Below are 26,728 nucleotides of genomic sequence, written 5' to 3'. Positions count from 1 at the left end.
AGTATTGATGCATCTGAAGGCTTAGTCTGGGTTGCTCTTTTCAATTCACTCATAGCATTTTGTGTTCATCACACATGATGAAGTTCAAAAGTTCTCCTACTTTTATCTCTCCTAGTGTCAACAAGAAACAATATGTTTTTAATAATTGCAGCTCCTAACAGTTTCTGGTGTAGCATTGTTGATAAACATATTATTATTAAATGAATGCATAAATGAAAGAATGAATAACCATTGATTAATTACTCTGATTCACCTCTGAATTTCATATTTCTGCATGGACTATATGGCCTTGGTTCCAACCCATGTGAATGTCTGGTATTTCCTCTGCTGCTTGCTCACTGTACTGACTCATAAAATTTAACAGTCATATGCTCTATTAGGTCATATCTTGACGAGCCCTGTATATCTTGACAGTTTTTCTGAAAAATTAAGGTATTCCTGGATATTACATTATGCATATATGATAACAAGAGATGTAAGTCCCATGATGGCAAGTGTTTACTTCATCTGTCCTGCCCATGTTCTATATCCAGCACCTGACATGTTTTAGGAATTCAGTTAATGAACATGATACCGGAATACATAGAATGCTATAAAACACAACAGAAGGTAAGGTTAAGAAGATAAGAACTTATATAGATTACTTGAAGGGGTAGAGGCTTGACCTTTAGAGAAGGAGCAGGTGAACTTAATTACATAATTATAAATTATTGGAAACTCTTGAGCACTGGAGAGCTCTAACAATCACACAAAGGTTCATTAATGCCCAAATATTCATATACAAGCCTCAGGGATGACAGAGTATAACATACGTGACCTCATCAAATTTCAACCACTCATGAGTGTGCTGTGAATTACTGAAGCAGCCATCTTTAGCTCAAGCAGTGAGATTTTTAAAATCCAGAATCTGGATGGGAAGACAGTAAAGTAAATGAAATTTGAAACTGCTCTGTGATTAAACTCCTATATAGCAATGCATCCAGTATGGTATGTGGCTGAAGTCCTGGTAAGCACTACTTCAATGCACATTATCCATTTTATGACCCACACAAAAAATGCAAAACAGCTATCTAGGTGAGGTAAATGGAACACACTGGTTGTTATATTTAGTAAAGAATAGAGTAGATGTGGTTAATAGATTTAAATATAAATAACAACCTGTTTCATGTCAAGGGGATTCAATGAAGAGAATTAACTATTTATTTATAGGACAATAAATCTTGAGATGTACTTAAAGTTGGGAGTATCTCTTTTACGTGGTGACATTTCCTGTGATAGTCATGGGTCTATAAAGTACCCAACAGAATACGTAGATTAAAATTTAATATAGTTGAAATAAACATGTAGCTCTTTGGCCAAGACAAAGCAAACATGACTGTGAAATCTTGTTGCTGAAAAATAATACAGGCTTCCTCATGGCAGGAGAAAACTGATGAGAAGGATTTTGAATAAAATCCTTATTAAGATTTCTACTCAGTAACAATGGGCTTTCTTTATGGAGCCCATAGGTAAGTAGAAACATGTTAATACTTTTTACGGTCTTGGTGGTAAATTGTTCTGACTAGCCTGCTTTATAGGCAAAGTCAACAATATTTCAGTTATTTATTTGCTGCTCCAAAAGAAGAGGTTCATGTTGATCTAAATAAACAACAAAAAAGTATAATAAAAATTCAAAAGCAGTTCTTGCCCCAGGCCTACTTCTTGATCAGAAAAGATCTTTGTGCTGCCCCAAATCTCTGACTTACATTTAGTCATTCAGTCACACATCTGTCAAATCCTTCCTGATGGCCCAATATGTGCCTAGCAATTGGGAGATAACAAACTTCAATCTGGAAGGGAAGTTAGATAAGACTCCTCAAATTGTGAACATGCTTCTTCGCTTACACAGGCTGCCTCACCTTCCTCATAAACAAGTGTCCTGTTGAAACCCCAGTGCAGGACCAACTGAGGTAGGAGCAGTCACATAATAGGGAAGGAAAAGGATCAACAGTTCAAATTAGAAGCCATCTGGACTCAAATTCTCAACACCACCTTGGACAAACAAATCCTGAGCTGTTGCACTCAGGGCATTTGCTTCTGGGGGTACAGATCAAGAGGTCCAATGATAACTTGAAGACTCTCAGCTTCAGTTGAGGAATAAAAAACAAGATTGTTTTTACAAATTAGCTATCAAATTGGAGTTATTAAAATAAAATTTTACCAAAACAACAACAATACCACAAAACACTTCTAATTGTCAGTCTGAAGCAGAGATTAGGGTTCAATAAACAGACTAATCCAAAAAATTTACCTACATTATACCTTTTAATCACCACAATAACTTGGAAACTGAGAAAGAGTAAAGTTCAATACCTTGCCCCAGGTCACAATACTAGGAAATGGCTGACCTGGGATCTGAGCCAGGGTCCACCTCTGCTGTATCTTGTGATCTTCCAAGGGAATATGTGTAAGACTCATGAATAAAATTTACACAGAGATGAATTTCAACTCAAAATATAAAAAAAAACATTGGTAGTAATTATGGTGCTGCATTAATTGAACACACAGATTCTTGATGTAGTGGCTTCATATCTTTAGATTTTAGATTCTGGGATTATTGAAGAAGAAATTAACTAGTCATCTATCATAAATAGTATATGTGGCCTGAACTGTGTTTCTAAAGACTATAAATTATTAAATCATTTAAATTTAAAATATTCTTGTCTCATTCTAAAACCTTAGCTCTAAGGAACAAAATTCAGTCCAAGTAGCTTACACATAGTTTAATTTATCATAAAAAATTATAAGAATAAAAAAAAAGTCTCATGGAAGCCAATAGGTAAAAATACAGAAAGGTCCCAAGGTGAATGAGGATGATGTTCAATTCCACTCTTGATAGACAGGCATATATTATATATATACATATATATATCTGTCTATATTACATATATATAGTAAAATAAATATATATATATTTCAAATTTATTTAGCATATGTATGTCAATTTTATCTGAATAAGTGTTTAAAAAGGTGAATTTTATCTACCCTAGAAATAATAATACAAATTTGTTTTTCTAGATCTGCATACATAAGCAGATCTATCTCTATCTCTATCTCCTTCTCTATCTCTACATGTCACTCTATCTATCTAGAGAACTCCATGTATTGGCACAGGTTACCAAATGGGGTCCCTGACAGGGTTTTATTCTCATCTCCTGAAACATAAACCTACAGTTACATTTTTGTTGCTGGATGGCAGCTCAGGCACCATGACTATAGAGTAACAAGGAGTTAGGGAAATACACATCCCTTCCTCAGTTGGAGTCATGTATCTACCACTGGCACAACCATTGGTGGTTGGAGAGTAGGGTCACCTAATATTAACATGGCTTTCCAAAATCAGTACACCAACCAGGAATGAGCTGGGTGTGGGGAGTCCTTACAAAGTAGCATATGTGTGCTAGAGAGATTTTTAATTGAAGCTCAGCTTAGTCAGTACTCACACCTCTTTATCTCCCTGTTCTTTCAAGTCTCCTCAATACTCTATTCCCAGTCCAATTAAACCTCTAAATTCTAAAACTCTAAATTCCTATTGCAGAAAAGTAATTCAAGTGAGGTAAGATAACTTTTTTTAAAATTAGTTAATATATTTTAACATCTTTATTGGAGTATAGTTGCTTTACAATAGTGTATTAGTTTCTGCTTTATAACAAAGTGAATCAGCCATTATTTGATTAGAAGTTATCATAAATTCCAAACATTGCTTCTTTCTATCCCTATTCAATGATATCAGCTTTGCCTCAGGATTAAACCAAATTGCCTCAGGATTAAAAAAAAATAGATCTTACTATTTAACCCCTATGAACCTGAGTTGGGTAGAGAAAGAATTTTCATTTTATGTAGAAATGATGTGGTATTAAACCTTCTCTGCATATGCATGATGTAACTATTCAGTTTTTAACCTTTTGGTCACCAGCATTCCTCCAAATGGAGACTTTCATGTGAATCTGCCAGACCAGCAGGTTTTTTTTTTTTTTTTTTTAAGTAAGTGACAAATTTACACTGTCATCCCAGCATGACAGATGAGTCATATGATTTGAGTTCTTGTCCACCAATGGTCAGTGACAGATGTCATAAGTAAGTGATGGAAAAGATTTACATCAGTGCATGTGTTCTGGTCAGACCTAGAACATCAAACAGATTGTCTTAGATTATCATACTTACCCTCTCTGCCATAGGCCTTTGTGTGTGTGTGTATCCATGTGATTCTCTACATCCCCTAGTTCTTTTTCTTCTTCATAAGTTGCTATTTTGCTTTCATTTAAAAAGATATGTTTGCTGGATATAAAATTATAGGTTTAAAGTGATTTTTCCCCTAAAGTGTTGTTTCATACCTTTTTCAATTGCCTTGTTTTTTTTGAGAGTTTTCTTTTTGTATATTAAAAACTGGACTTGTAATTTCCAGTCTGACATACAAAGAGCTTGGATCCTAACAGAAACAACAACAAAAAAAGCTGAAAAACTAAAAATCAACAACTCTTCTTAGATCCAACAGAGAATTAGGGTCATAGAACAAGTGACTGAAAACTGGAGAGATAGGCAGATATAGAGAATCACATTTTACCAAGAGCAGAACCACTGCTGGAGGGATACTTAAAGGGTAGTCGACTAACTGCTGGAGACTGAATATTGACTAGCTTGAGAGAGAAAATTTTATGGAGGCCTGACTTTGGGGACATCCCCACACGTTTGTGAGTTTTACCTCCAAGAGTTCCACCAGTTTCTGTAAAGATTGGAAAAAAACTCCCTCCTGCTTCCAGCTAGAAGAAGGGAAAAGTAGCTATTGTGAAATAAGCCTACATCTTTCTATATTCCTTGATAAATGCTTGCCCTTGAGGGAAACTATTTTATAAAATCTAATCAATGTGTGGGAATGGAAATATCCAAGTCCAGCCCCTTCTAGTATTCCTTTTTTTTCTAAAGAGTACAGTAGACAGCTGACAAGTACTTAGAAAGGTCACAGCACAGGTGATAGGATAATAGAATATTTCCTTTTCCCTTACATCTTATTATCACAACAATAAGACTCCTGCATACAGCTGAAAAAAATTTCAAGACTCAGACCCTATTTATGAAGTCCTTAGAAAAACACAAAGATGGCAGGGGAAACAAAAACTAGGTTACCAGAGAAAACTTTAGCCTCTGACACTTATGGCTACAGCAAACAATAAACAGAGCCTATCTCCCAGCCAGATAAATATAAAAACATAAAATAAAGACCTATTTACCTTGTTTCCTTTTACCTGCTATATCATGTATAGCTTTCAACAAAAAATTACAAGTCAAGCTAAAAGGCAAAAATACAGTATGAAGATATAGGGCATACATCAGAACCAGAGCCAGATATGACAGAGATTTTGAAATTACCAGACCAAGAACTTGAAATAACTATGATTAATATGCTAAAGACTATAAAACATGGATAATGTGCAAGAATGGATGGGTATTATGCATAGAGAGATGCAAACTTTAACAGAGTAACATAAAAAAAAAAACCTGCTAGAAATCAGAAACACTCTGACAGAAATAAAGAATGCCTTTGATGAGCTCATAATTAGACTGGATACAGGCAGGGAAATAAACAGTGAAGTTGAGGATATAACAACAGAAACTTCCCAAAGTGAAATGCAAAGAGAAAAGAAAAAGAATGGAAAAGAATATCTAAGAAGGCTGGAACAATTTCAAATAGTGAAATACACGTTTGATGAAAATATCAGAAGAAGAAAAATAAAAGGATGCAGAAGAAAACTTTGAAGTAATACTGGCTAAGAACTTTCTTTTTTTAAAAAAATATTTATTTATTTATTTGGCTGCGTTGGGTCTTAGTTGCAGTACGTGGGATCTTTGTTGATGCATGTGAGATCTTTTGTTGCAGTGTTCGGTCTCTTTGTTGAGGCAATTGGGCTTCTCTCTAGTTGCAGTGCTCGGACTTCTCTCTAGTTGTGGCGTACAGGTTTTCTCTCTCTAATTGTGGCATGTGGGCTCTAGGGAACCTGGGCTCTGTAGTTGTGGCACATGGGCTCCAGAGCACATGGGCTCTGTAGTTTGCGGCACATGGGCTCTCTCATTGAGGTGCATGAGCTCAGTAGTTGTGGTGTGCAGACTTAGTTGCCCCACAGCATGTGGGATCTTAGTTCCCCGACCAGGGGTGGATTCTGCCCCCCTGAATCGGAAGGTGGATTCTTTACCACTGGACAACCAGGGAAGTCCCAGAACTTTCTAATATTTTTGACAGACACAAAGATAAGAAGCTCCAAGAACACCAAGTAAGATAAATACTAAAAAAATCTACACCTAGGCATTTTAAAGTTAAACTTCAGAACATCAAAGACAAAGAAAATATTTAAAGAGGCCAGGATGGGGACAGGGGCAATAAATACCTTACTTATGGAGAAACAAGAATAAAAATTATTCCAGGCTTCTTTTCAGGCACTATACAAGCAAGAAGAGAGTGGAGTGAAATATTAAAATGTGAAAAGAAGAAAAATCCTAGAAATCTAGATTCAGCAAAATTACCTTTCAAAATTGAGAAGAAATAAAGGTAAAATGAAATTTTAAAAAAAGTTTCTTATTCATAAATGTTCTATTAGATAATAGTTTATTCCAAATAATAATTGAAATAATATTTTAGATGATTATGATTAAGTGAAACATATGTCACCAATATTATAAGAGGTGAGATGAAGAAATTTGAAATAAGGTCCCTGAACTAATCATGATGTGGTATAGTTTTATTTGAAAGTAGATTTAAATTAGCTGTAAATGAATATTGCAAACTCTAGGACAACCAGTAATAACATTTTGAGAAATATAATATGCTAAGAGAAGTGAGAAATTTGAATCACATAAAATGCTCAGTTAAAAACAGAATGCAGAACAAAATGAACAAGAAACAAAAAAATCAGACAGGACAACAAATAGAAAATATAGTAGTAACAAATGTGGTAAATATTAAAGCAACTTTATCAATAATCATTTAAAAAATAAATGGTCTTAATATGCATATAGAGACTATCAGAATGGATTAACAAAACAAAACAAAAAATGTATATGTTGTCTACAAGAAACCTACTTTAATTTTAAACACAGGGATGGAAAATATATTATGCTAACACTAATCAAAAGAAATCAGGAATAGCTACATTAATTTTAGACAAAGCAGATTTTAGTGTAAGAAAAATGATCAGATATAAAGAGAACATCACATACGGATAAAGGGGTCAATTCTTCAAGTAGGCATACAATTCTTAATGTTTTTTCACTCAGCAACTGTACATCAAAATGAATGAGGAAAAACATGATAGAACTGAAAGGGAAATAGACAAATTCACTATTATAGTTGGAGACTTTAAGCCCTAATATTTGTAACTGACAGATCCAGGAGCAGAAAATCATTAACTATATAGTTGAAATGAAAAGTACCATCAATCAAATGAATCTAATTGACATTTATAAAATCATTCAACAACATCAAAATACATGTTCTTGTTAAGCTCACATGAAACATTCCCCAAAATAAACTACTTCCTGAATCATAAAATACATCTTAGCATATTTAAAAGAGTAGAAACCATATAAAGTATATTCTCAGATGAATTTTAGAATTAAACTAAAAATTATAACAGAATGAAGCTAGAAAATCCCAAAATATTTAGATATGAAATAGCATACTTTGAAGTAATACATGGGTAAAGGAGGAAGTATCAGGGAAACTTTAAAAAGTATTTTGAACTAAATGAAAATGAAAATACAACTTTTCAAATTTTGTGTGATACAGAAAAAGTAGACAGAGATAAATTTATAATATTAAGTACATATATCATAAAAGATGAAAATCTAAAACCAATAATCTAAACTTCAACATTAAAGAAATTTGAAAATGTAGAGGAAATTGAATCCAAAGGAAGAAAAAAAATAATAAAAATCAGAATAGAAGTCAAGGAAATTGCAAACAGAATATTAATAGAGAAAATAAATGAAACAAAAGCTGGTTGTAGAAAAGAGAAATGGAATCCATAAAACTTTATCCAAGCTAAACAGAGAAAAAAAAAAAAAGCAGAAGATACAAATTACTAGAAATGATAATTCTGGGGCCAACACAAATCATCTCCTGGTCATTAAAATGATAATAAAGGAAGATTATGAACAAATCCTTACCCCAAATTTGATAAGTTAGATGAAATGGATCAGTTCCTTGAAAGTTATTATCATGAATAAATATTTGACTTTAGCAAGCCAGGGATGGAAGGACCTTCTTCAACTGGATAAAGACCATCTACAAAAAAACCAGGGCTTCCCTGGTGGTGCTGTGGTTGAGAGTCCACCTGCTGATGCAGGGGACACGGGTTCGTGCCCCGGTCTGGGAAGATTCCACATGCTGCGGAGCAGCTGGGCCCGTGAGCCATGGCCGCTGAGCCTACGCGTCTGGAGCCTGTGCTCCCGCAACGGGAGAGGCCACAACACTGAGAGGCCCACATACCGCAAAAAAAAAAAAGAGCAAAAAAACCTAGAGGTAACATCATACTTAATGGTAAGACACTAGTTGTTTTCCCCCTACAATCCTAACTAATTCAAAAAGACAAGAAAAGGAAATAAAAGACATACAGACTGGGAAGTAAGAAATAAATCTGTCTTTTTTCACAGATGATATGATTGTTTATGTAAAAAAATCCCAAAGAATTGACACACACAAACAATATCCCCTTGAACTAACAAGCAGTTATAGCATAGTTGCAGGATATGAGGTCAATTTTTAAAATTCGATTTGTTTCTTATATGACAGCAATGAACAATTGAATTTGGAATTAAAAACACAACACTGTTTTCATTAGCAATAACAAAAAATTGAAATAGATATAACTCTAACAATTTATGTACAAATCACAGAGCTGTATGAGGAAAACTATAAAACTGATGAAATAAATCAAAGATCTAAATAAATGGAGAAATATTCCATGATCATGGATATAGATACATTGTTAGGAGTCTATTGTTTCTAACTTGATCTATAGATACAGTACAATCCCAATCAAAATCCTAGCAATTTATTTTGTGGTTATCAATAAACTAATTCTGAAGTTTATATGGAAAAGCAAAACCCAGAAGAGCCAAGACAATACAGATTGTATGAATTCAAGACTAACTACAGTGATCAAGACTTTGTGGCAATGGTGAAAGACTAGACAAATACATTAATTGAACAGAATGGGGGTCCAGAAATAGAATCACACAAATATAGTCAACTTATATTTGATGAAAGAGCAAAGGCAGTTTTATGGAAAAAAGAAAGTAATTTTAACACGAGTAACCCTGTAAGACTAAACAAAATATTATAAATTATCCATTCAACATTTGTTAACAAGATACCAAAGAAAAATATTTAAATATTGATTTTCCTCTTCTAGTAAGAAAAAATACATATTTTGAATATACTTCCAATGCAATATTTATGCTTGAGATATGGTGATGTCACTTCACCATATCTTATGAAGGGACTTAATGTCTAAATTTTATGATAGCAAAATTGGCCTGGTCTGGCATTTTTGCTGCTATGCAAATAAATTGAACTTTCTAGAAGTGGCCCTTTAAGGCATATTAATCCCTCCTGTGTCTTAATCTTGCAAATGAAATACCTACTGGTTGATGTATATTTGCAGACAAATGGCTCACTTAGTAGACAGGTAACTGAGAGCTCAGATAATTTGGTTAGGAGTGTAGTGCTATATTAAAAGAAATACATTTTAATTCCATATGCGTATACACTCAGTATAAGTAATCAAAATGATAAGAATGACTACTATGTATTGCATCCCATGATTCAGATATTTTGTTCACAGTTGACATATGTTGTCATATTTAATATAGAAAAACGCCATGGGATAGGTATCACTATCTGAATTTTGTGAATTAGAACTCTAGCCTAATGTAGGTTAAGCTCCAAAGTCCCACAGGAACTAATAAGCAGAGGAACAAGAATCTGAACATAGATTATTATTTGACTCTAGTTGATGCTCATAATCAGTACTATAATCAGTTAGAGAAAATTCTATTGGCAGATGGATGTTAAAAATAAAGCAATGTTCATCATATTAGCTATTTTCACAATAACTCTGCATAATTAGAACTCTATAAAATTTAGTGATATACAACAATAAACATTTCACTCATGTTTCTGTGGGTCAACTAGAATATGACTAATTAAGCAGAGCTCAACTTTGCTTGGTTCCAAGTTGCATGTTAGATCATAATCTACTTTATGTAACTCTTATCCTCATTAGGATGGTGAAATGCAGACAGCTAGAAAAATTAAGCACTGCTGCACAGCTATTTGGAGCTTCTCTTTGTTGTCCATTCTGTTGGCTAAAGTAAGTTACTGGCAAAGCCCAAAATCAAAAGCAAAGGAAAGTACACTTTCCATTGTGGTCAACCAGAGGGAAATGAGTATTTGTTATATAATAATCTAATCTCACACACACACACACACACACACACACACACACACACTACCATCACCCAATCCCCTAGGTACATATTGCCTATGGGTGCCATTTTCTTTCTAATCAAAGAGTCATTGCTCAACTAAATCACCCAATCTTCTTCCACTGTCTCCCTGGCATTTAGTTAGCTTCTTTGAGTTTGAGAGTTCAGATTCAACAACCATCATAGTTATAATTTATTTAAAAAAAAAAGAATAAATGTGTCCTGCTGGGCTTAATTACTCATATTATAGTTGAAGAAGAAAAATATTGATACCACTGGAGAGATATTAAAGACACTAATGACTTAATTTTATAACTAAAAAAAAAAAATTTAAAGGAGTGGGGGTGAAGATAGATTCACCCTGAAATTGGAGTAATTATTTAAAGCCAAAGATATAGGATGTAATATTTTTGGCTATTTAGATGTCAAAACTGTCTCCTCATAAGCACAAATAAGCATTGCCATATTTGCTAATCGATACAGTCTATGTAATTTGATAATGTGATCATTTTCTTTGCAGGATATTGGCTTTGTGGTGCCAGACTAAAAGATATATAGGTATGGGGTCACTCAAACCAAGAGGTAGGGGTAGGGATTCATCCATTTAAGACCTTTAAGAACTGACTTCTAAATTAATATATAATGCCTGTGTGTGTTTCTAACACCTAAATTCAGAAGGGGAATAGTAATTTTAGGAGATTACACACTCAGGATCACAGCATGATGAGCAATCCTTTCTCGGTAATAGAAATATTTGCTTTATAAAATCACTGAATGGTTTTAAACGTCATGTGGCAAACCAGTTTGTCTTATGCGAGTGAGAGTCAATTTAGAAAAGCTGCCTGTGCCTTCCACTACCACATGTCTGGCCTTAAAAGTTATTTCTTAGTGCTCAAAACAAACACTTGGGAAGATTCTGAGATGATCAGATAAGTTCTCAATTTTCATTGTCATCTGAATGCAGAATCCAAAACAGCACTATTTCTTCAAAAAAGCTATTCCTGGAAAACAGAGAGTTGGGGTTGAATTGAGGAATGCTCTGATTTAATGCTTACTCTGATCTCATCATAATTCCAATCAATCTAAGGCAGGGAAGAGAAAGGGATCCTTTCTAGACCTCAGAATTCAGTCCAAGCTTAGTCATCAACCATATGATATGGTATAGATTCAATTTATGAATTTTAAAAATTTTGTTATTCAAAACAAGGAAGTTGCTAAGGACACTTGTCACTGAGTCTGCCATTCTCAGGCTCTATGCAAGACTATAGTAAAAACATATGAAAATGAACAATTTTGTTGTGAGGTTACTGTAATGATGAAGACAGGACAGGATTTTGCTTAGAACAGACTGAAACTTTGTTACTATCCACTCTGGAAAGAGGAAAAATTAAAGTTTATAAAATTATGAAGGAGACTAAGAGTATGGACATGGCATCATGGAAGTCTGAAAGACGTGATAGGGAGCCAGAGAAAGAGATGTATAGCTATTAATACTTAAAGGATATAAGTTTTACCTAAATTATATGCTCTACCAAGCAGCAGTTACACACATAAAATTTATCATACAGGGAGTTCAGGCTGACATTATAAATTACTAAGAATAATTTGCCTAGGTTTGTAGCTATTTTAGAATTTCTTTTGAGCAATTGTTTTCATCAAGTCAAAGATTCATGCTTCAGTATTTATTCCCCATTGACCCTCCTCATCTCCCCAACACCACCACACTTGTACCTTATAAGTAGTGTCATGTAGTGATAATCTGAAATCTCTATTGTGGTTGAACATTATACATTAATCTTTTACTAACTGATATTATGATCAACTTAATACAGTGTTTTCTGCTCTATAGATGTAGGACATGGGGGAGAGCCATAAATGTTAAAATGTGTATCTAAGTATGTAAGATGCTTCCAGCATCAAAGGAAACAGGAAGGGGTAAGGACAATGTGAATCAGTTCATGACTTGGTTGGCAAAAAACAAACAAACAACAAAAAAAAAATACCCACAAAAAACATATTTCTGGAGTCAGCAAGATAGGGATATAGGAATTTCTAGTACTCGTCTTCTCCCAGAGATATCATTGAAGAAATATCTGCCCATGAAAATGCCTTCACAGGCACTAAGGATTCCAGGAGTTAGGGATTGCATCACTTGGGTGGAGCACAGATAACAGACACATTAAAGAAAGTAGCAAAGATAAGTTCACATTACCTCTGTGACCCCCACTCTAGACCCAGTCAGCCCAGCATGGAGAGAGAAACCTTCCACTTGACCTCACTGCAAGGAGCCCAGCACCAGGCCTGCACCAGCAGCACTGGCTCCTATGATGTCAGGCTCCCAGCCCACCCCAGCACCAGTCAGGCCCCCATAGTTCCAGGGCCCAGGTGGTCTCTTGTGGTCCTAAGCTCACAGCCTACCACAGTACCAGGCTGACCTCCATGGACCCAGCCTCCAGACCAGCTCCCAGAGACCTAGAATCCTCCTCTGTCTCAGTGCTAGGCCAGTTGTCATGGACCCAGACTCCAGCCTTGCAGATGCAGGCTTCAGAACCACCCTAGAGCTAGGCTGGCTCTCAAGAACCCAGGCTCCCAGCATGCACCAACACACCAGTCTGCCTTGCAGACCCAAATGCCATGGAGACCTAGAGTAATCAAAACAGTATGGTACTAGCATAAAAACAGACACATAGACCAGTGGAAAAGATTGAGACCCTAGAAATAAACCCATGCATATATGGTCAACTAATTTTTGACAAAGGAGCCAAGAATATATAATAGGGAAAGGCTAGTCCCTTCAATAAATGGTATTGGCAAAACTGGATAATCACATGTAGAAGAATGAAACTGGACCACTATTCACTCAAAATAGACTAATGACTTACACGTAAAATCTAAAACTATAAAACTCCTAGAAAAAAAGCATAGGAAAAAGTTCTCAGCCTTGGTGTTAGCAATGATTGTTTTAGATATGATAAAAGTGCAAGCATCAAAAGCAAAGATAAACAAGGAGAGTATATCAAACTAAAATGCTTCTGCAAAGCAAAGTAAACAATAGAATTAAGAGGCAACCTACTGAATGGGAGAAAATATTTACAACCTATATATCTGAAATATAAAGAACTCATACAACTCAATATCAAATAAATAAATACATACATAAATAAATATATAAATAAAGTAATGTAATTTAAAAATGGGCAGGGGACTTGAATAGGTATTTTTCCAAAGAAAACATATGAATGACAAACTGGTACAGGAAAAGGTTCTCAGCATCACTAATAATCAGGGAAATGCAAATCAAACCACCAGATACTATCTTATACCTGTTAGCATGGCTATTATCAAAAAGACAAGATTGGCAAGGATGAGGAGAAAAGACAACATTTATGTACTGTTGGTGGAGATATAAATTTGTATGGCCACTCTAGAAAGCAGTATGAAATTTCCTTAAAAAGCTAAACATACATCCAAACATCACATTCTGGTTATATATCCACAGGAAATGAATCAGGATCTAGAAGAGATATCTGCACCTCCAAGTTCAGTGCAGCATTAGTCACAATAGTAAAGACATGGAAACAACCTAAGTGTCCATGGAAAGATGGATGAATAAAGAAAATGTGAAATATTTATCTCTCTTTATCTACATAGATATAGATAGATATAGGTATAAATACACACAATAGGTTTTCTGCCCTAAAAAAGAAGGAAATCCTGCTTTTTTGTGACCATGTGGATGGACCTTTAGGGCATTATGCTAAGTCAAATAAGTCAGAAAAGACAAATACTGTATGACCACATTTATACATGGAATCTAAAAAAGCTAAACTCATAAGTAGTAGAGTCTGAGGGGTGGAGGAAATGAGGAGATACTGATCAAAGAGTAGAAACTTCCAGTTACACAATGAAAAAGCAGTAAGACTCCAAGTTCCAGATAAAAGCTCTCAGTCTTTACAATTATAACTCCTGGGATCCTCCTATATTCCTTCACATATATTCCTCCCATAATTATTTCCACAGCTGCAAAATGGGTCTTTGGCCAATAAATGCTTCCTCTCTATGGAATGAATATCCTTTTCCTGGTGTTTCCTATCAAGATCGTCTATTTTTTTTCTTTTCTTTCCTTTTTTTTCAGATACCACTGAAATAATGTGTTAATATAGAATGTTTCATGTACATAATAAAAAGAGGTAGTAGAAAACTCCCTGAAATTTGAGGGAAAGAACTTGGAGTGCCCTTTACATGCTATGTAATTAAGGAAGACAATGTCCTCTTCTGTTTAAAGAAGACAATAATACTGTATCATTTAAACTTCCAATTTGTTCTTCAGGTCAAATAAACTAACCAACCTTCTTATTTTTTTTGCATTTTCTACAGTAAGCGTTCATTAATTGATTATAAAAAAGCATTTCTAAAAATAACTCAGCTCAAATGCAACCTCCACTCAGAAGGCTTCTTTAGACTTTCCAACTCATACTCAAATATTCCCACATATCCCCTCATTCAGATTTGGGGCACCATTGATGACAAGCACATTTTCTCTTCAACCCTGCATTCCCTCCCAAATCCACAGGGCCCAGGATGAAGAATCCAGTCTTAAGTGTACATGCCAAACAAAAAGTATACTCACCTACTTTAAAAACACCCAGGATGTTTTGCCCTGAATTTGAAGCAGCACATGTGGCCTGGTCCATTCTGGTTTCAAGTTCAAAGGTATCAGGCAGGTCTCTGATTTAGCAGCTAACTTCTTTAAAGAGTTCCTTGGTCCCCTCAGACATGGGAATCCTGAATTTCTGGGAGATATGCTACTCCATCTTTGCGTTATCTAGCAGCACCTCACCAACAGGGAGATCTTGGTCAGGACCTCAGGAGTTCCTTCTTGATCTCAGAGTCCATGAAAGTGATTTTTTCTATCATTGCCCAGATGATAATGCCCAGGGCAAAGATGTTGGCCTTGGCTGTGTAGCATCCCTCCTAGAGTTCAGGGGGTTATTTAGAAATCTAAGCTGCAGGCTTAGGGAAGCCAGTATTTATCCACATTCATATTTGTGCTGTCTTGATTTCCCTCTTTGATTTGGGGAGGTGGGGGAGAGGGGGCAGCCCACCACAGACTTTGCTTAGTTCAAAGTCTTCCACCTTGAGGATGAGGGTGCCAGACCTCTCCGTGTTGAGCTTGTCCTCCAGCTCCAAGTTCTCCAGGCTGTCACAGCAGATGTTCTTGACCTCTGTGAGTGCCTTGCTGTCTCCTAATCCACACAGTAGCTGCTGCACCTGGTCTCTGCCAACAGGCTGTAGTGCCTACCAGCTGCTGCCCTCCACCACCGTTGTGCGAGCTAGACTCACCTGGGGCCTCGGCCTCCACTAGATGCAAAATTTCATGAAAAGATATGTTAAATTAAAGAAAAATAATTTTTTAAAAGTTCATTCTTTATTAGCCATAGCTTTCATGACAGTGTGAGTGTAATTTTAATATGAATTAAAAATATGAGTTATAGCTCTGCAAAGATGATTAAAATCATCATTTCCATTTGCTTCTATCTAAGCCCTATTGTAGCATGAAGAATCCCACCTGCCTCATTCCTTCCTACTTGAACAGATGGATCATAAATGTGTGGGCTCACTGAGGTACATTTAGTCCCATCCCATTACACCTGCTGGCCAAGGGAGAGATACAAAACAGCCACTATCCAGTTCATTTATAACCATCCAAGAGAATGTTTCTGCAGGCCTTGCTGGCTAGTTGGGTTTGTCCTTGGCTTGTTCCCAATAATATACAAGTCAATTATAGTAATTGCTGACCATTAGGTATCACATGTATGCAGGCCTGAAGAACTATATTATGCCTATGAGTAGATGAAGAAAATGGATCCCTAATATGCAAAACAGGAGGAATATATACATATTTTTAAATTCTTAGTTTGAAAAAATGGTCAAGAAATGGGTTTTGTTCAAAAGGACCATAAATTAATAGGGTATGTGAGATAAGCAAGCTCATTTTCAGGGATTCTGTGTAATTTACCCCCAGGAACATCATTTGCATGTGAAAACATGTATTCACGTATTCATGGAAGTTTACCATCTGTCATGGATGACAAATGGTTGGAAATAACCAAAATCTGTATCAACGAGGGACTGGATAAATAAACTATGGTATATGTATACAATAAAAAAATATGTTTATGGTCTTCCCTGGTGGTACAGTGGTTGAGAGTCCGCCTGCCAATGCAGGGGACACGGGTTCGTGCTCCAGTCCAGGAAGATCCCACATGCTGTGGAGTGGCTAGGCCCGTGAGCCATGGTCACTGGGCCTTCACGTCTGGAGCCTGTGCCCCGCAACAGGAGAGGCCACAACAGTGAGAGGCCCATGTACAGCAAAAAACAAAACAAAACAAAAAACTATGTTTATGTCAATAATTATGAGTAAAATTGAAGTTTGTGACAGGTAAATTTGTCGATGATATATATTTGACTGAAAAGGCATACTGTGTAAATTGTCTACTATAGTACAACTAAGTTAATACTTGAAAGGCTGTATGTGTGTGTGTGTGTGTGTGTGTGTGTGTGTGTGTGTGTGTGTGTGTGTTAGTAGATATCAAGAATTCACTAAAATGTTAATTACAATGAAATTTTGGTGACTTTTTATTTCTTTCTGTCTTTGTTTTTCTATCTTCTCTGTGCTTTCTGGTATGCTATTTACATTATTTGAGTATATATCACATTTAGCAGAAATGATAAATCTCATTTTAAATTATGCTAAACTATATCTCTGTATATGAGGAACACAGGCATTTTAATTCATTCATTCAACAGTTCCAAATGTCTGATATGTTATAGAGGCCAGTTTCCTTATTATTCCTTAAACATGTCATGGACTAATACAATAGAATGAACCATAACAAAACATGTGAAATACAATATAAATGAGTAGCTGAAACCATGATCACACATATTTAGGTGTCATGGAAATATTCAGTTGCTATAAAAAATGTCTACAGTCTTACACTCAGTTTCTATATTTATCTAATTGCTAACTGGTAACACACATTTTTTGATTCAACCCAAGTCTGCAGATCACACTTAGAGAGCCACTGCTATAGAAAATATGGTAGTGATTAAGGGAATCAAAGAATGACATTAAAAAAAGACCATTTAATTAATGAGGATAAGCCAGTCTATGCTGAGTTTAAAAATAAGCCATAAAATCCCAATGGCTTAAACTAATTTCTATTGATTTCTCAATCATTCAGAGCCCATTGTGGTTCAAGCCATGGTCCTCTATCTTAGAGCTCATACCACCTGAAACATTTGGCTTCTGGATCCTCATGACAGAGGGAAAGAGAAATGAAGGAGGAATAGCAGTTCTTTATTACCTCTGATGGTAAGGAATGCATGTCATTGCTGTTCTCAGTCCATTAACCAGAATTAGTCATATGACTGCAAACTAAGTACAATTTAGGCTGAGATATATGAGAAGAAGTAGATATTTAGTGAGCATTAACTTCATTGAGAAGTTGTTCACCTGAGTTGCCTGGCACTGTGAAGATCATAAAGATTATAAGGGAGTTGAGACTCAAACTCAGGGTTTTTTTTGTTTGTTTGTTTGTGTTTTTAATAGTGATCTTGGGGTCTTCTTATTTATTTTTGTTTTATTTATTTTTGGCTGTGTTGGGTCTTCGTTTCTGTGCAAGGGCTTTCTCTAGTTGTGGCAAGCGGGGGCCACTCTTCATCGTGGCGTGCGGGCCTCTCACTATCGCGGCCTCTCTTGTTGTGGAGCACAGGCTCCAGACGCGCAGGCTCAGTAGTTGTGGCTCACGGGCCCATTTGCTCCGCGGCGTGTGGGATCTTCCCAGACCAGGGCTCGAACCCGTGTCCCTTGCATTAGCAGGCAGATTCTCAACCACTGTGCCACCAGGGAAGCCCAAACTCTGTTTTTTTTTTTTTATTCCAAATTTAACATATATTTGTGTCAATCTAGATAAACGAGGTTATGCTGAATAAAAAATTAATGTCCCAGTCTCAGGAGCTCAGCACATGATGTTTATTTCATGCACCATTCAGGGTCTTGCAGTCTCACTGTGTGTGTTTCCAGGGTGACAAGAGGAAGAGAAAAAAGTGCTGAGAGAAATCACACCTATTCTCTATGTTCTGGCCTACGATAGATACTTGTCGTTTTTTCCTGAGTCAGTTGGCAAGAACTGGACACATGAACATGCCAGTGCAAGAATACTGGGCTTTGAGGGAAAGGCACATGTATGTTTGGCAAGCAGTGTATGGATATATGCATACTCTGTAACATTCAACTAAATCAAACCAGCTTTCAATCGTTACTTACAGTTTGGATATTTCTTTTCAATTGCAGGTATTTTAGAATGGTTAAATAGAATCTGTAAAGTTCCTTTGTTCTTCTTTATCTTTCACCCTTGCAAATTTATGTATCTACCAAAAGCCCGTTCAGCCATTTTTCCCTAAATTGTTCAATCCTGTTGGGGGGGAAAATCATTCAAAACTGTAAATAGTTATTTGAAAGGGAAATAATAGTCAAATTTATCAACCTAAAAATGTGTATAGATTTATCCTCATAGTACCTTCTTTAGGTTTCCAATGATAAAAATGAAAACAGTGTCATGCCTAACTATTGTTCTCCTTTTTCATCAACAAAGAAATATATCATTCTGTTTGCTCTAAAGTGGACTAGAAAATATATGTGGGTACTCACTTATCAGAAAATACCTTTATCTGAGTCAGGTTGTATATGACATCCATTCTTGGAGAACCCTCCAAAAGAATACTCAAAAAATGTATATTTTAATTAACTGAAGAGTAGAGAGAGTGATTTGTTCCAGCTGACATAGACTTTCACCAGTGTGAGCCAGGAGGAAGGACTGGTGATGTCTTCAGACAACCATTAGCCCACGAGTATAAGAATCAAAGCCATGTGTTTGAGTTAGATTGAAGTCATCACAAAGGCCTGTTCTTTACTTAAAATATCTATATTTCATCAGGAAATATGAGTTCAAAAATAAAGGTAAGCTGTAGGAAAATGGCACCTGAAGTTGTAACTATGACAAAAGATCACATAGAACTTGTCAAGACCTTGCAAAGGAGGGTTTTGGTTTTCAGTCCTCCTTATCAAAATTCTGTCTGAGGTGACTTCCATCTGTCTTGGTAGGTATGTGGATAAAATTACCAGTTCTCTATTAGCATATGTTTTAATTCTCAGATGTTTGTTTATGGGGGAAATTAATGTGGCATGAAACTTGCAATTAGTTTTTTATACTGTTAATGACAGGTTCCCATAAAATGCATTGAAATATGGAAAGTAATGGCATTAATAAGGTATACAGATGCTCAGACTCAGATCTGAAAAAAAAAAAAAGAAAGCCAAATCAGTAGAGTTTACTGGTTAAAAATAAAGCCATATGATAGGATCAGTAGGAATTTTGCAATTGGCTATCCGTTTAGTAACTTGAGTAGTAAGGAGTTATTTCTGGCCAAAGTCTTTGATATAAATTGACCCTCCTGCTTAAATAATGGGAAAGTTACTTTTACCTGTCCATGTGTATATTGTTATGGTGTGAACTTCGGTTTATATTCTATTGAAAAACTACTCTGGACTTAGTTTGAAAGATAAACATATAAGTACAGCTTGGTTCCTGCCCTCTAGAAGACAGGTTATAGGAATGATTCCTATAGGTCATTGCACATTAGACATACCTGAGAAACATTTTCACAAATAGAGAATCCAAGGACCCTCCTATCATAAATTCTTACATAAGTTGTAATTCCTTAACCCTTTTTCTTTTTTTAACATCTTTATTGTAGTGTAATTGCTTTACAATGGTATGTTAGATTCTGCTTTATAACAAAGTGAATCATCTATACATATACATATATCGCCATATCTTCTCCCTGTTGTGTCTCCCTCCCACCCTCCCTATCCCACCCCTCTAGGTGGTCACAAAGCACTGAGCTGATCTCCCTGTGCTATGCGACTGCTTCCATCTAGCTATCTATTTTACGTTTGGTAGTGTATATATGTCCATGTCACTCTCTCACTTCATCCCAGCTTACCTTTCCCCCTCCCTGTGTCAAGTCCATTCTCTACATCTGCGTCTTTATTCCTGTCCTGCCCCTAGGTTCTTCATAACCATTTTTTTTTTAGATTCCATATATATGTGTTAACATATGGTATTTGTTTTTCTCTTTCTGACTTACTTCACTCTGTATGAGTTAAGTTTAGACACCTGCATTTTTTAAACTTCCAATATGTGAGGTAACTAGTCAATTAACTAAAAATTGAGAATTCCCACTAATCTAGTTCCTTTTGTGTTCTTTGAATGTACTATTATCTTCATCTGAAATATTTCCCATTTCCTCTTCAATTTTCCACAACACAACTTAAAAAAATAAGTAAAGCACCTTATTTGACATGTCTTCATGAGACTTCTGAGTTCAAAACCTCCAATAGTGACACTTCCTGATCACTGTTCATTTTATAATGATAGAAAGACAATATACAGATAATTATTAGCTCTTTCTATGCATTTTCCTATATTATACATTTCATGTAATTGGAGCCACACAGTATGTGGCCATTTTTGTTGGGCTTCTTTCACTGTGCATAATCCTTTAAAGGTCCATCCACATTCTAGCATGAATCAGTATTTTATTCACCTTTGTATAGCTGAGTAATATTCCACACAATCATTTAGCCATTCAGCAGTTGAACATCTGAGCTGTTTCCACATTTTGGATATTAAGAGTAATGCTCTTATGAACTTTCAAGTAATTTTTTTTTTACATCTTTATTGCGGTATAATTGCTTTACAATGTTGTGTTACTTTCTTCTGTATAACAAAGTGAATCAGCTATATGTATACATATATCACCATAGCCCCTCCCTCTTGAGCAACCATCCCATATGGTATTTGTTTTTCTCTTTCTGACTTACTTCACTCTGTATGACACTCTAGGTCCATCACCTCACTACAAATAACTCAATTTCATTTTTTGTTATGGCTGAGTAATATTCCACTGTATATATGTGCCACATCTTTATCCATTCATCTGTCGATGGACACTTAGGTTGCTTGCATGTCCTGGCTATTGTAAACAGAGCTGCAATGAACATTGTGGTACATGTATCTTTTAGAATTATGGTTTTCTCAGGGTATATACCCAGCAGTGAGATTGCTGGGTCATATGGTAGTTCTATTTTTCATTTTTTAAGGAACATCCATGCTGTTCTCCAGAGTCGCTGTATCAATTTACATTCCCACCAACAGTGCAAGAGGGTTCCCTTTTCTCCACACCCTCTCCAGCATTTATTGCTTATAGATATTTTGATGATGGCCATTCTGACAGGTGTGAGGTGATATCTCATTGTGGTTTTGATTTGCATTTCTCTAACAATTAGTGATATTGAGCACCTTTTCATGTGTTTGTTGGCCACCTGTATGTCTTCTTTGGAGAAATGTCTATTTAGGTCTTCTGTCCAATCGTGGATTGGGTTGTTTGTTTTTTTGATATTGAGCTGCATGGGATGCTTGTAAATTTTGGAGATTTACCTTCCTCCTTCATCTTCTGTGTATTTCTCTGTCTTTTCATTTTGTTTAACTTACTGTGCTTGGGGTTTCCTTTTTGCAGCCTGCAGGTTCATAGTTCCTCTTATTTCTGGTGTCTGCCCCCAGTGGGTGAGGTTGGATCAGTGGCTTGTATAGGCTTCCTGGTGGGGAGGACTGATGCCTGTGTTGTGGTGGCTGGGGCTGTATCTTGTCCTTCTGGTGGGCAGGGCTGCATCTGGTGGTGGGTTTTGGGGTGTCTGTGGACTTAGTATGATTTTAGGTAGCCTCTCTGGTAATGTGTGGGGTTGTGTTCCTGTCTTGCTAGTTGTTTGTCATGGGGTGTCCATCACTAGAGCTTGCTGGCCATTGGATGGAGCTGGGTCTTAGTGTTGAGATGGAGATGTCTGGGAGAGCTCTCGCCAATTAACATTACATGGAGCCGGGAGGTCTCTGGACTCAGCTCTCCTACTTTGGAGGTTCAGGCCCGACACCTGGCCAGAGCACAAAGACTCTGCCAGCCGCATGGCTCAGAAGAAAAGGAAGAAAAGAAAAAAAAAATGAACAGACATAACCCCCACAAAATTGGTTAAAGCAAAACTAAACAGACAAAAGAGAAAAAGGAAAAGAGCAACCCAACCAGTAAACAAACCCACAAATGAAAACAAGCACTAAAATCTAAACTAGGATAAACATAAAACTAAAAACAAATCAAACGCTGAAAGCAAACCCCAAGTCCACAGTTGCTCCCCAAATCCCCCACTTCAATTTTGGGAACACTTGTTGTCTATTCAGGTATTCCACAGTTGCAGGGTTTACCAAGCCAATCGCGGGGATTTAGTCTGCTGCTCCTAAGGCTGCATGGAGAAATTTTCCTTTCTCTTATTTGTTTGCACAGCTCCTGGGGCTCAGCTTTCGTTTTGGCCCTGCCTCTGCATGTAGGCTGCCCTCAGACATCTGTTCCCCACCCAGACAGGAGGAGGTTTAAACAGCGGCTGATTAGGGCTTTCTTGCTCACTCTGGCTAAGGAGAGGGAGGGGTATGGTAGTCACAGTTGGAACACGGGGTGTACCCGTGGCGGCGGAGGTCGGTGTGAATTTGCAACAGGCTGAGGCATACCGTGTGTTCTCCAGGAGAAGTTGTCCCTGGATCATGGGACCCTGGCAGTGGTGTGCTGCACAGTCTCCCGGGAGGTTGTGGGTAGTGACCTGTGCTTGCACACAGGATCCTTGGTGGACGTGGCGGCAGCGATAGCGGTCCATGCCCACCTCTGGGGTCCAAGATGATAGCCACAGCTCATGTCCATCTCTGGAGCTTGCTTAGGTGGTGCTCTGTCGTCTGTGGGCACATGGAGCAGGAAGCCACACTCCTCATGCACCCTGAGACAATGGTCTCTTGCGTTTCCTGCAGGTCCATACTTTTCCCTGTACTCCCTCCTGGCTAGCTGTGGCGCTCTAGCCCCCTCAGGCTGTCTTCATGTAGCCAACCCCTGTCCTCTCCCTGGGGCCTGATTTCTGAAGCCCAAGCTTCAGCTCCCAGCCCCCTCCTGCCCTGGTGGGTGAGCAGACAAGCATATCAGGCTGGTGAGTGCTGGTCAGCACCGATCCTCTGTGCGGGAATCTCTCTGCTTTGCCCTCTGCACCCCTGTCTCTACGCTCTCCTCTGTGGCTCTGAAGCTCCGCCCCATCCCTGCCAGTGAAGGGGCTTCCTAGTGTGTAGAAACCTTTCCTCCTTCACAGCTCCCTCCCACTGGTGCAGATCCCGTCCCTATTCTTTTGTCTCTGTTTTTCCTGTTTTCTTTTGCCCTACCCAGGTACGTGGGGATTTTCTTGCCTTTTTGGAAGTTTGTGGTCTTCTGCCAGCATTCAGTAGGTGTTCTGTAGGAGTTTTTCCACGTGTAGATGCATTTTTGATCCATCTGTAGGGAGGAAGGTGATCTCCATTTCTTACTCCTCCACCATCTTGAAAGTCTCTCCAAGTAAAGTTTTTTGGTGTGCATATGTTTTCATATCTCGTGTATGTACCTAGGAATAGAATTGCTGGGTCATATGGTAACTCAGTTTAATCTTCTGAGGAATTATCAGACTGTTTTCCAGAATGGATGCATCATTTTACAGGCCCACCAACGGTATGTTAAGGTCCCAATTTATCTATACCCAAGACTTCTAATTGTTTGCCTTTTGTAATAGTCATCCCAGTGTATGTGAAGTGGTATAACATTGCACTTTTGATTTATATTTCCCTATTGACTAATGATATTGAGCATCTTTTAATGTACTTATTTGCCATCTGTGTATCTTCATTGGAAAAATGGCTATTCAAATCCATTTTACATTGGGTTATTTATCTTTTTATTATTGTGTTGTAACACTTCTTTATATACTATGGATGCCAGATTCTTATCAGATATGTGATTTGCAAATATTTCTTCAATTCCTGGAGTTGTCTTTTCACTCTCTTTATATTGTCTTTTGAAGAACAAAAGATTTTCAATGTGATTAAGTCTAATTTATCTATTTTTTTCTTTGGTTGATTTTTTTATGTTATATATAAGAGACTTCTGCATAATCCAAATTCATGAAGATATATATGTATTCTTCTAAGAGTTTCATAGTTTTATCTCTTAAATGTAGCTCTTTGATTCACTTTTATTTGAACTGTGTGGGTTGTGAGAAAGGAGTCCAGCTTCATTCTTTTGCATGTGGATATCCAGGTGTCCTAACATACATTTGTTAAAAAGACTGTTTTTGCCGTTAAATTTGGTCTTAGGCTGTTTGAATTGCTATGACAAAATACCATAGACTGGGTGGCATAATAACAAGAGAAATGTATTACTCACAATGCTGGAGTCTGGGAAGTCTAAAGTTAGGGTGTAGCAGATTCAGTGTCTGGTGAGAGGCAGCTTCTTGTTTATAGATGGCCATTGTCTCCTGTAACATCATTGGGTGGGAGGGGCAAGAGAGCTCTCTGGGTCTCTTTAATAAGTGCACTGATCCCATTCATGAGGGTTCCATCCTCGGATTTAATCACTTCCCAAAGGCCACACTGCCAAATGCCTTCACATTGGGCATAAGTTTCAACATATAAATTTTTTAGGAGACACAAACATTCAATGGATAGTAAATTTTCTTGACAACATTGTTAAACAAAAATGTATATGCTTACTTCTGGACTTTCAATTCTATTCTGTTGTTCTATATGTCTATCCTTATGCCAGTACTACATTGTTTTGATTACTATAACTTTTTAGTAAGTTTTGGAATTGAGAAGTGAGAGTTCTCCAGCTTTGTTCTTTCCAAGATTGTTTAGGCTCTTCCAGGTCTCCTATACAAATTTTAGAATCAGCTTATAAATTTCTGGGAAAAAATGGTAGCTGGGATTTTGATAGAATTGAACTGAGTCTATAAATCAATTAAGGGAATATATCATCCTAAAAGTTAAGGCTTTCACTCCATGAATACAAGGTGTTTTTTATTTCCATTTATTTAGGTCTTATTCAGTTTCTTTTAATAGTGTTTTGTGTTTTTCAATGCATAAGTCTTGCACTTTTTTTTTGTTGTTAAATTTATACCTAAGTGCATTATTCTTTCTGATGCTCTTATACATAGGTTTATTTTCTTAATTCTATTATTGGATTGTTCATTGCCAATGTATAGAAAAAAAAATCTTAAGAAGGAAGATAGCCTCTTTGAAGCCTCTATCTTCAAATACAGTTGCACTCTGAGGTGCTGAGGTTTAGTACTTCAACATATGAATTTGAAGGGGACACAACACAACCCATAACACTACCTTTAGGCAAACCCATTTGCTGACTCATCATGGAAAGGTAGTGTGAACAAAACTTTAGTACACTTTTGTGCATGTTGAGGGATTAAGATTTGAGAGTTTTAGTTACTGTAGCATAACCTAGGGAATTCTGAATGACATATCTCACTCATTAACAGTATTTTATATATCAGTCTGTACAAAAGAAATAAACAGTGAGTAAAACCCACAATGTTCCTGCTCTAATGGACCATAAATTTTAGTGTGTGGGAATAAGTGATAAACAGAAAAAGAACTCAGAGTAAGTGAATGACAAGTTAAATGTTTTTATTAACTAATCTGGGAAATCAATTCATATAATTCATGTAATTTAATAATGTATATAATATTACAATAATGCAATCCATATAAAGGTATTTTAAAACTAACTGAAAACATGTTAAATAGGTATTTACATTGTTTTCTTTTAGTATAGTAAAAAAATATATTTTATACTTTTAGAACTTCATCCATGGCAAAGCTGAGAGCCAGAGAGCTTAATTAAATTGTCCAAGGCCACACAGCTAGTAGGCAGAAAAAAATAGCCTTGTAAAAGTACTTCTGTTCCCAGAACTTGCATGTTTTTTTGGAAGTTCACCATTACATTTTTGCTTGATTGACTCAGATTTCAATTTTTAAAAAATAGGATTGTTTTGATTCATGCCTTAATAGCTCAGAAGGTAGATGAACTATTCTGTCCATGGGGAACAACTGTTTCCTTATACCTTGCTTGATTAAGCATATAACTGAGTCTTTTATTTTTTATCCTTCAAATATTTATTTTCTGGTATGAGCTAAAGAACATAATGTGTATAATATATATATATATATATATATATATATAT

General features: G+C 36.5%; 1 pseudogene; it reads right to left on the bottom strand.

The window, feature by feature from the left end:
* Positions 1 to 15,017: 15,017 nt before the first annotated feature.
* LOC112414109 (serine/threonine-protein kinase 35-like) overlaps positions 15,018 to 26,728 on the bottom strand; it is a 127,423-nt pseudogene continuing 115,712 nt past the window's right edge.

Source organism: Neophocaena asiaeorientalis, unplaced genomic scaffold (genome assembly GCF_003031525.2).
Source record: "Neophocaena asiaeorientalis asiaeorientalis breed wild unplaced genomic scaffold, Neophocaena_asiaeorientalis_V1.1 scaffold255, whole genome shotgun sequence".
Lineage (NCBI taxonomy): Eukaryota > Metazoa > Chordata > Mammalia > Artiodactyla > Phocoenidae > Neophocaena > Neophocaena asiaeorientalis.
Note: the sequence above shows the minus strand (reverse complement) of the source record. Positions and strands in the feature narration are given on the sequence as shown.